The sequence below is a fragment of the Symphodus melops genome (genome assembly GCF_947650265.1).
Source record: "Symphodus melops genome assembly, chromosome: 18".
Lineage (NCBI taxonomy): Eukaryota > Metazoa > Chordata > Actinopteri > Labriformes > Labridae > Symphodus > Symphodus melops.
This window is the reverse complement of record NC_136708.1, coordinates 11,475,739-11,486,122: the sequence shown is the minus strand read 5'-3', so window position 1 is coordinate 11,486,122 and position 10,384 is coordinate 11,475,739. Positions and strand designations below refer to the sequence as shown.

General features: G+C 40.5%; 2 long non-coding RNA genes across 2 annotated transcripts; both read left to right on the top strand.

Annotated features, from left to right (window-relative positions):
• Positions 1 to 5,008: 5,008 nt before the first annotated feature.
• Positions 5,009 to 8,913, top strand: LOC306839113. Its single transcript, XR_013781159.1, has 3 exons — positions 5,009 to 5,615; positions 8,125 to 8,538; positions 8,879 to 8,913. It is a non-coding gene; the product is annotated as an uncharacterized lncRNA (long non-coding RNA).
• Positions 7,434 to 7,588, top strand: LOC306839624. The gene is made up of 2 exons (XR_013781224.1): positions 7,434 to 7,472; positions 7,512 to 7,588. It is a non-coding gene; the product is annotated as an uncharacterized lncRNA (long non-coding RNA).
• Positions 8,914 to 10,384: the final 1,471 nt, after the last annotated feature.

Here is a 10,384-nt window from a genome sequence, read left to right as displayed (position 1 = left end):
GTACCATCTCTTTCACATAGGCTCATTATTTATCAAATTAGAAATCCTCTTGTCATTTCACTTTTACTTGGATAACGACAATGATTCCTCTATGCTCAATAAAATAAACTATCATTGTGCTTGAAAACAAATGGTTTATAGTTCTTGTTTTGTTTTTGTCAGTGTTTTGACTATGTGCTCTTCTAACAATCAGGTGTTATGACTATACTTCAAGTCGCAGCTACACATTGACACACTGTTGTCAGGAAGACGATCTCAGTAATTAATGCCACCATTCACACGCATTCATACTGGGCAAGTGGTTGGTTAAATGTCTTGCCCAGGGACACAACGGACATGTTTCTGCAAGAATCACACGTGGCTCATTCACATTATATCCGCCAGCTTCACCCAATTTACAAATGATGATGTGTCCGACTAATACGACTACGATCATGACGATGACAGATAAAAACATTAATGAATGCTATCACCGGGTTGCAATGAGGTGGGCGGAGCTCAGCGGGTCACGTGCTCAACTAGCAATCAAGGAGCGGCAACTTGGCCATGTGTACCGGCACTAGTCGCTGCATTACACTGACAGCCAGATGATAGCATTCATGGGGCACCTGGAAGCTGGAATCGAACTCACAACCATGTGGTTGAGAGACGCCCTCGCTACCTTCTTAGCCAGCTTCCGCCCCGAATGTTGGCAAGTCTTTTGGTAAACTTAAAGGATCCACCCCCATAGAATGTTAAACACGTCATTATTAGTAAACTGTAAATCAAAGTAGCCGAAAAAGAATTTGCGGATCACAAAATAAACTTCAGCTATGAACAAATGCAAGGTCAACTGTCATCGACAATAACTCGTTTTACCTTTCTGTGGAAATAGCGCTACATAAGGCTAGCTGGCTAGCACTTCCATTCTAGCATTCTAGCTTTAGTCTACAGCTAACAGTAAAACAGAAGTAGCTTACTAAAAAGTCAAAACACTTACTTTCAATAAATATACATGCAGGTCTTTAGACAGTCCTCGTCCTATGATCCCATTAATTATTTCCATAAGGGATTTAATGCTCCATACTTCCATAATCATCCAATGAAGACCTACAGCCGGAGTGTAAGACTTTTAGCCGCTCGGCGCCGAACACGGAGCCTTGCTAGCAAGTTAGCTAGCTAGCTAGCACGAAAAGTACTGATAACTTTGTCATGCCGCTGTGAATGTAGTAAATTATCATTTACACAACACACGCTACAATACATGAAGTCAATTGCACTGACGGTATAAAAACTATCGCAACAACAAAAGAAACGCTATCATTCGCTATGGATTGTGGGATGTGTGGTTCTCCGACATAAGGGAGCAGCGCGGCCGCCATCTTGGATGTGTCTCTGGTCCGTCCGCTCCGTATTCATTTCAATGAAGGAAGGTCTATCCTCAATTACAATAATCATCACAACTCCCCGATTTTCGAACGGATTTTCACACGGTTTGGGTTTCTACAAACCGCAGAAATGTAGTTATGATACAGGACGTTTGACACGTTGAAAAATACGTGTTTTCATGCAAAAAGACTTTTGCTCTAACAAAGACATATGGTAGGCTATGGCTTATTGATCAACGTAGAAATGAATTAATTTGATATTTTAGTGAAGAAACAGGCATGTTTGTTCATTGAAAACTAGCTACTTCTAGTTTCAAATCAATGCACTCTATTTTAACTCACATTTCCAAGTTATTCCTATTCATACCAATTGCCTTTTCAAGTTTGGTTAACTCGAGTTTTTAAGGCAGCAATTCAACTTAAAGTTTTCAAACAAAGTAGACTAAAGTTTTACATTTCTAGCCCTTATCTTGACTAATAACACATTTCACAATAAACATACAGCTAATTTCTTCAAAAACATTTGAACTTTTCAGTAACAGCCTTTTTTCCCCACTCAGTTTTTATTGAAGTTGTTTTCATGTTGAACAACACACACACAGTACAGGAATACATGATGAAAGAAAACAAAACAGAAAAACAAGACAGACAAGGTCAAAGAGTCACAATATGACATCAAGGCAGACGGAGTCAGGTTTAGGGATTAGTTCATTTCAGTTTGTGCCCATTTCTCTAGAGCATTCCTTCATGAAGCCAATCTGCAACCACATATCACCGAGGATATTTCTTCTTGAATACCCATACCGTTCCTTTAACAATGCTTAAAGAGAATTGCACATCAAAGTGCAAAGAGTGCACCTTAAACCCGAACAAAACCCAGGTCCGTCGGCTGTAACCGCCGATGCACACTAGAGGGGGCTGTCGTACTCCAGAATATGTGCATTTCTGTAACTCAAACATTGTCCAGATAGATAGATACAGTGCCTTGTGAAAGTATTCGGCCCCCTTCAACCTTTTGCCACATGTCAGGCTTCAAACAAAGATTTAAAACTGTAATTTTTTGTGAAGAATCCGCAACAAGTGGGACACAATCATGAAGTGAAACGAAATTTATCGGATATTTCAAACATTTTTAACAAATAAAAAACAGAAAAATTGGACGTGCAAAATTATTCAGCCCCCTTAACTTAATACTTTGTAGCTCGAGCTCAGTGACGTTGGATGGACAGCGTTTGTGAACAGCAGTTTTCAGTTGTTTCCACAGATTCTCAATAGGATTCAGGTCTGGACTTTGACTTGGCCATTCTAACACCTGGATATGTTTATTTGTGAACCACTCCATTGTAGATTTTGCTTTATGTTTTGGATCATTGTCTTGTTGACAACAAATCTCCAGTCTCAGGTCTTTTGCAGATTGCATCAGGTTTTCTTCCAGAATGGTCCTGTATTTGGCTCCATCCATCTTCCCATCAATTTTAACCAGCTTCCCTGACCCTGCTGAAGAAAAGCAGGCCCAAACCATGATGCTGCCACCACCATGTTTGACAGTGGGGATGGTGTGTTCATGGTGATGAGCTGTGTTGCGTTTACGCCAAACATAACGTTTTGCATTGTTGCCAAAAAGTTCAATTTTGGTTTCGTCTGACCAGAGCACCTTCTTCCAGGTTTGGTGTGTGTCCCAGGTGGCTTGTGGCAAACTTTCAACAACACTTTTTATGGATATCTTTAAGAAATGGCTTTCTTCTTGCCACTCTTCCATAAAGGCCAGAGTTGTGCAGTATACGACTGATTGTTGTCCTGTGGACAGAGTCTCCCAACGCAGCTGTACATTTCTGCAGTTCATCCAGAGTGATCATGGGCCTCTTGGCAGCATCTCTGATCAGTTTTCTCCTTGTATGAGCTGAAAGTTTAGAGGGACGGCCGGGTCTTTGTAGATTTGCAGTGGTGAAATACTACTTCCATTTCAATATTATCGCTTGCACAGTGCTCCTTGGGATGTTTAAAGCTTGGGAAATCTTTTTGTATCCAAATCCTGCTTTAAACTTCTCCACAACAGTATCTTGGACCTGCCTGGTGTGTTCCTTGTTCTTCATGATGCTCTCTGCGCTTTAAACTGACCTCACAGAGCAGGTGCATTTATACGGAGACTTGATTACCCAAATTTTCAATTCTTTATTTGTTAATACAGTTTGAAATATCCAATAAATTTCGTTCCACTTCATGATTGTGTCCCACTTGTTGTTGATTCTTCACAAAAAATTACAGTTCTATATCTTTATGTTTGATGCCAGAAATGTGGCAAAAGGTCAAAAAGTTCAAGGGGGGCGAATACTTTCGCAAGGCACTGTATCTATCTATCTGGACAATGTTTGAGTTAGAGAAATGCACATATTCTGGAGTACGACAGCCCCCTCTAGTGTGCATCAGAGGTTACAGCAGACGGACCTGGGTTTTGATAGATGGATGGATGGATGGATGGATGGATGGATAGATGGATAGATGGATAGATGGATAGATAGATAGATAGATAGATAGATAGATAGATAGATAGATAGATAGATAGATAGACCACCTTCTTGTTGATGCGTTTTTACTGGCTGCCAACATTATTTTAACCAGATACACGTCACTGGAGTTGATGGTTGTTGTTTTTGGATAAGGGCTTCTTCTATGTGTTGTTAGTCTGTCATTAATTTATTGTTTCTCTGCACCTTGATTAGTTCAAAGTTATATTTCAAGCACCTTCTTACTGTAGATTCTGGCAGATAGTTCATGAACAAGTAAATCTGTTGTCAACACATATTCTGTACATATTGACATATTGTCTGTACACCATCTAGCACTCTGTCCCTGAAAATAAGCAATATTTCAATCTATTTTCTCAACCTGTGTCAACCAATGATTCAGACTATAGCTTTACCAGGGCCTTGATTGGTTGGCACACGTAGCTGACCACGCCCATCATGGTCAGGGTAAAGATGCTGGTGAACATCTTGCAGAAATCCATGGAGATGAAAACCTTGCACGCCAAATGGACCGGAACTGAGCAGATAGGTAGATATATAAGGTATCTGGTAATGGTATGTAAGGTACATATTGGTACATAATGGTATGTAAGGTACATATTTCAGATATGAAGGAATGCTCTAGAGAAATGGGCACAAACTGAAATTAACTAATCCCTAAACCTGACTCCGTCTGCCTGTTTTGTTTTGTTTTCTTTCATTATGCATTCCTGTAGTCTGTACTCTGTGTGTGTGTGTGTGTGTGTGTGTGTGCTGTTCAACATGAAAACAACTTCAATAAAAACTGAGTGGGAAAAAAAGGCTGTTACTGAAAAGTTCAAATGAATGTTTTTGAAGAAATTAGCTGTATGTTTATTGTGAAATGTGTTATTAGTCAAGATAAGGACTAGAAATGTTGTTTGTTTGAAAACTTTAAGTTGAATTGCTGCCTTAAAAACTCGAGTTAACCAAACTTGAAAAGGCAATTGGTATGAATAGGAATAACTTGGAAATGTGAGTTAAAATAGAGTGCATTGATTTGAAACTAGAAGTAGCTAGTTTTCAATGAACAAACATGCCTGTGTCTTCACTAAAATATCAAATTAATTCATTTCTACGTTGATCAATAAGCCATAGCCTACCATATGTCTTTGTTAGAGCAAAAGTCTTTTTGCATGAAAACACGTATTTTTCAACGTGTCAAACGTCCTGTATCATAACTACATTTCTGCGGTTTGTAGAAACCCAAACCGTGTGAAAATCCGTTCGAAAATCGGGGAGTTGTGATGATTATTGTAATTGAGGATAGACCTTCCTTCATTGAAATGAATACGGAGCGGACGGACCAGAGACACATCCAAGATGGCGGCCGCGCTGCTCCCTTATGTCGGAGAACCACACATCCCACAATCCATAGCGAATGATAGCGTTTCTTTTGTTGTTGCGATAGTTTTTATACCGTCAGTGCAATTGACTTCATGTATTGTAGCGTGTGTTGTGTAAATGATAATTTACTACATTCACAGCGGCATGACAAAGTTATCAGTACTTTTCGTGCTAGCTAGCTAGCTAACTTGCTAGCAAGGCTCCGTGTTCGGCGCCGAGCGGCTAAAAGTCTTACACTCCGGCTGTAGGTCTTCATTGGATGATTATGGAAGTATGGAGCATTAAATCCCTTATGGAAATAATTAATGGGATCATAGGACGAGGACTGTCTAAAGACCTGCATGTATATTTATTGAAAGTAAGTGTTTTGACTTTTTAGTAAGCTACTTCTGTTTTACTGTTAGCTGTAGACTAAAGCTAGAATGCTAGAATGGAAGTGCTAGCCAGCTAGCCTTATGTAGCGCTATTTCCACAGAAAGGTAAAACGAGTTATTGTCGATGACAGTTGACCTTGCATTTGTTCATAGCTGAAGTTTATTTTGTGATCCGCAAATTCTTTTTCGGCTACTTTGATTTACAGTTTACTAATAATGACGTGTTTAACATTCTATGGGGGTGGATCCTTTAAGTTTACCAAAAGACTTGCCAACATTCGGGGCGGAAGCTGGCTAAGAAGGTAGCGAGGGCGTCTCTCAACCACATGGTTGTGAGTTCGATTCCAGCTTCCAGGTGCCCCATGAATGCTATCATCTGGCTGTCAGTGTAATGCAGCGACTAGTGCCGGTACACATGGCCAAGTTGCCGCTCCTTGATTGCTAGTTGAGCACGTGACCCGCTGAGCTCCGCCCACCTCATTGCAACCCGGTGATAGCATTCATTAATGTTTTTATCTGTCATCGTCATGATCGTAGTCGTATTAGTCGGACACATCATCATTTGTAAATTGGGTGAAGCTGGCGGATATAATGTGAATGAGCCACGTGTGATTCTTGCAGAAACATGTCCGTTGTGTCCCTGGGCAAGACATTTAACCAACCACTTGCCCAGTATGAATGCGTGTGAATGGTGGCATTAATTACTGAGATCGTCTTCCTGACAACAGTGTGTCAATGTGTAGCTGCGACTTGAAGTATAGTCTTAACACCTGATTGTTAGAAGAGCACATAGTCAAAACACTGACAAAAACAAAACAAGAACTATAAACCATTTGTTTTCAAGCACAATGATAGTTTATTTTATTGAGCATAGAGGAATCATTGTCGTTATCCAAGTAAAAGCGAAATGATTAGAAAGAGGATTTCTAATTTGATAAATAATGAGCCTATGTGAAAGAGATGGTACAGGATTATAATCTGTATTTGACATTATGTCATGTTAGAAATAAGATGAGGGTTAAGTAAATGAACACAATCCAAGAGAAGCTGAAGAAAAAGTGAAGAATACAGCCTCCAAGAAGTTGTGTTGGACGGGACTGTCATAGTAGTATGAGTTTAAGTGTAGCTAAGACTTAATCAACTTGCAATTGGCTTTCTTCCATCCGCTCTGTTTATCATGTGGCTAGATTTTGAAAATAGGAACACAGCAGTGTCATCAGTTGATGTAAATGTGTAAGTCTTTCCGTTTCCAGGATGATATTGTTGGAGAAAAGTCATGAGGCCTGTTGGAAGCAGATAGAAAGAGGGGAGTGGAGTTTGTGGGCTGTTTAGAATAGAATAGAATGCCTTTATTGTCATGATACAAATTGTACAACGAGATTACTTGGCTTCATCTTAAAGTGCACACAGCTAAAAACAAAAAACAACAAGAGCAACAAGAAGGGTATGGGTCAAAAAGAAAAAGAGAAAAAAAGTGACCCTAGTTAACGGAAGGTGGGATATGTGTGGTAGGACTCTTTTAAAGTTTGCAGCATACTAAATTTAAAAGGATAAACAGACATCAGATATCTTATTGCACAGTACGAGATAGCAGGTCTATAGCAGGGTGTAAAATATAAATAGTGCATTGTATGAGACGTGAACCATAGCAGGGTATAAAAAAACTATTTTCACTTTATTAGATGTTATTCTAGCAGTATATAAAATGTAGAAATATAAATATCACAGTATGAAATGTAATTTTTTTGCAGTATATAAAATATAGAAACATAAATGTCAGAGTATGAAATGTATTTTTTTGCAGTATATAAAATATAGAAATATAAATATCACAGTATGAAGTGTAATTTTGCAGTATATAAATATTGGCACAGTATGAGATGTAATTTAGCAGTATATATAATATAAAAATAAAAATATTTACACAGTATGAAAGTGATTTAAGCAGGATATAAAATGTAAAAAATATAGATATTGCACAGTATGGATGTGATTTTAGCAGGATATGATATCAAAATAAATATTAGCACGGTATGGAATGTAATTTTTATCAGGATATAAAAAAATGAAATATTTTCACAGTATGAAAATTGTAGAACTACAACAGGATATACAGTATGAATATTGCACCGAATGAGATGTAAACCGTAGCAGAGATGTAATAAATATAGCACAGTATGAAGTAAACTATAGTAAAAAAAAAAAAAATACAATAAGTATTGCACAGTGTGGGGTAAATTCTTAAATAAATAAACATTCCAGTCTGAAATGTAGAGTATTGCACAGGCCAGCAGTGTGTGAGAGTGTATGGTAGAGGTAGGATGGTCAACGCATGTCCAGGTTCAGTGTGGTTATGGCTCTGGGGAAGAAGGTGTCCTTCGGTCTCTTTGTCCGAGCTCGGACACACTTGTAGCGTCTGCCAGAGGGCAGCACGTCGAACAGATGAAAGCTGGGGTGAGAACTGTCTTTAACAATGTTCTTCGCTCTGTTCAGGCAGCGAGAGAGGAGGGAGGGGAGAGTGCAGCCGATGATCCCCTGCGCTGTGTTGATGACTCTCTGAAGTCCCTTCCTGTCTGCTTCAGTGCAGCTGGCGTACCTCACTGTGATGCAGCACAGCAGCAGGCTCTCTACGGAGGAGCGGTAGAAGTTCAGCAGCAGCTTCACATCCAGGTTGTTCTTCCTGAGCACTCTCAGGAAGTGCAGGCGTTGTTGGGCCTTCTTGGTGATCTCCACGATGTTCGGGGTCCAGGAGAGGTCAGCCGAGATGAGGGTGCCCAGGAACTTGAAGGTCTGGACCCTCTCTCCACAGACACAGTTGATGTGGAGGGGAGCTGGGTCTGCGCGGTGCTTCCTGAAGTGGAGGATGATTTCCTTCGTCGTTTGTGTGGTTGGAGGCTGTTGTGATGAGTGAGTTGATCTTGTGTACAGAGTTGTACTGTGAAATGCTTGACCTGTGTGCAAGTGTTTCTGTAGTTGAACTTTATTCAGGTCACAGTGAGGCTCAAGCTGTTAAGAGAAAGCAAGTGGAAGATAAGATAAAGCTGAATGATCTTCAACGGTGTGGTTAGAGCTGCTCAAGAGTCGGGGTAAATAAAGAGAAATGAAGATGGATGTTAATATTAGAATGAAAAGTTCTCTCTCCTCAAGGTGCAGTAATCACACGTACACTCCTGGTATGCAGAGGCATGTGTAAGAACCCTTCTCCAATGACATCTATCTCCACGCTCTTCTCCCTTGTCTCTTTCAGATTTAGTGTTGGGCCGGTTTCCTGTGGCTGAGCGGACAGCTGCAGCAGGTGAGCGGCGACCTGCTCTTCATGTCTGCCTCTTACAACAGACACACCGTGACGAAAACAGCCACCAACATCTACACCTTCCACGTGGCCGGCGCTCTGGTCACTAGCAGCATGTCCTTCCAGAGCACCGACTATCTGCTCAGTTCCTGGCCATTTGGCGTGCGTGGTCAGCTACGTGTGCCAATCAATCAAGGCCCTGGTAAAGCTATAGTCTGAATCATTGGTTGACACAGGTTGAGAAAATAGATTGAAATATTGCTTATTTTCAGGGACAGAGTGCTAGATGGTGTACAGACATAGATTTAGGTAGCCTACCGCGAAACCGCTTTTTGCACGGCCTATTTAAAAAAAACACGGCCTTGAAATTATTGCACGGCTTGACCTAGGCCGTGCAAATATCTACATTTAATAGACGTGCTTACTACACGGGTGCGCTAAATATCTGATTAGGCTACATTCTAATTCTGGCAAAGAATATGTTTGCCGAATACCGGTACTGAAAAGCTTAAACCTGATCCTGTTTGCGTTTCTACAGCCACCCATGCCCTATTTGGTAGACGGCGTGTCAGCCGGATGACGATCGCCGCTATGTAAATAGCGTCATATGATAGCAGCTAACCGCTAACAGCTAACCGCTAACTAATGAATTCAACAAAGGAGAAAAACGCAACATAAACAAAACCAACGCTGGAAGACATCCAGCAGTTCATCTTCTCTGTCACTGACATGTGACTCTTTATTACAAGAACTCAATCAAGCTTTGTTTCAGAGAAGGCTGTGATCGGCGAGGAGAAATACAAACGTAAACAATCAGCTGTGTGTTACAGTCAATGGTTTAAACACGGCGGAGTTTTGTTTACCGACGTAACACGGGAAGTGACGATTTTTTCAACCAATCAACGGACTGCAGGGTTTAGCTCCACCTTTTCGGGTCAGCGCCACATTCGAAAATGCTGACAGATGATTGACTTATCAAGGTCTAGGGATCTATTATTACTGGATGACACATGTAATATTATGAATTTACGTGTTTGTTTGTTTTTTAAAGAAAGTGCAGAGAGAAGCAGTGGGCCAACAAAGGGGTTAGACAACATGAACCAAGTGAGTTGCAGTCAAATGATGAAGGGGTGTGTCAGGGCAGGGGCTGTACAGTAAATCAACATTATCAAGCTTGGGAAAACTAAAATGTGTAACAATGCATCTCATTGAACAGAATGCACCATTTAGAGACTTATTCAAAACCAGTGTGTTAGGGAGCACATAACCTCCGCTCCGGCGTGCCGCGCCGCCGTGAGTGACACTGAAAAAAATTTGCACCCCCTGTATTTTTTTTTGCACCCCCTGTTTTCCCATTTCTGCCTAAATCACTGTGTACAGACAATATGTCAATATGTACAGAATGTTTGTTGACAACAGATTTACTTGTTCATGAACTATCTGCCAGAATCTACAGTAAGA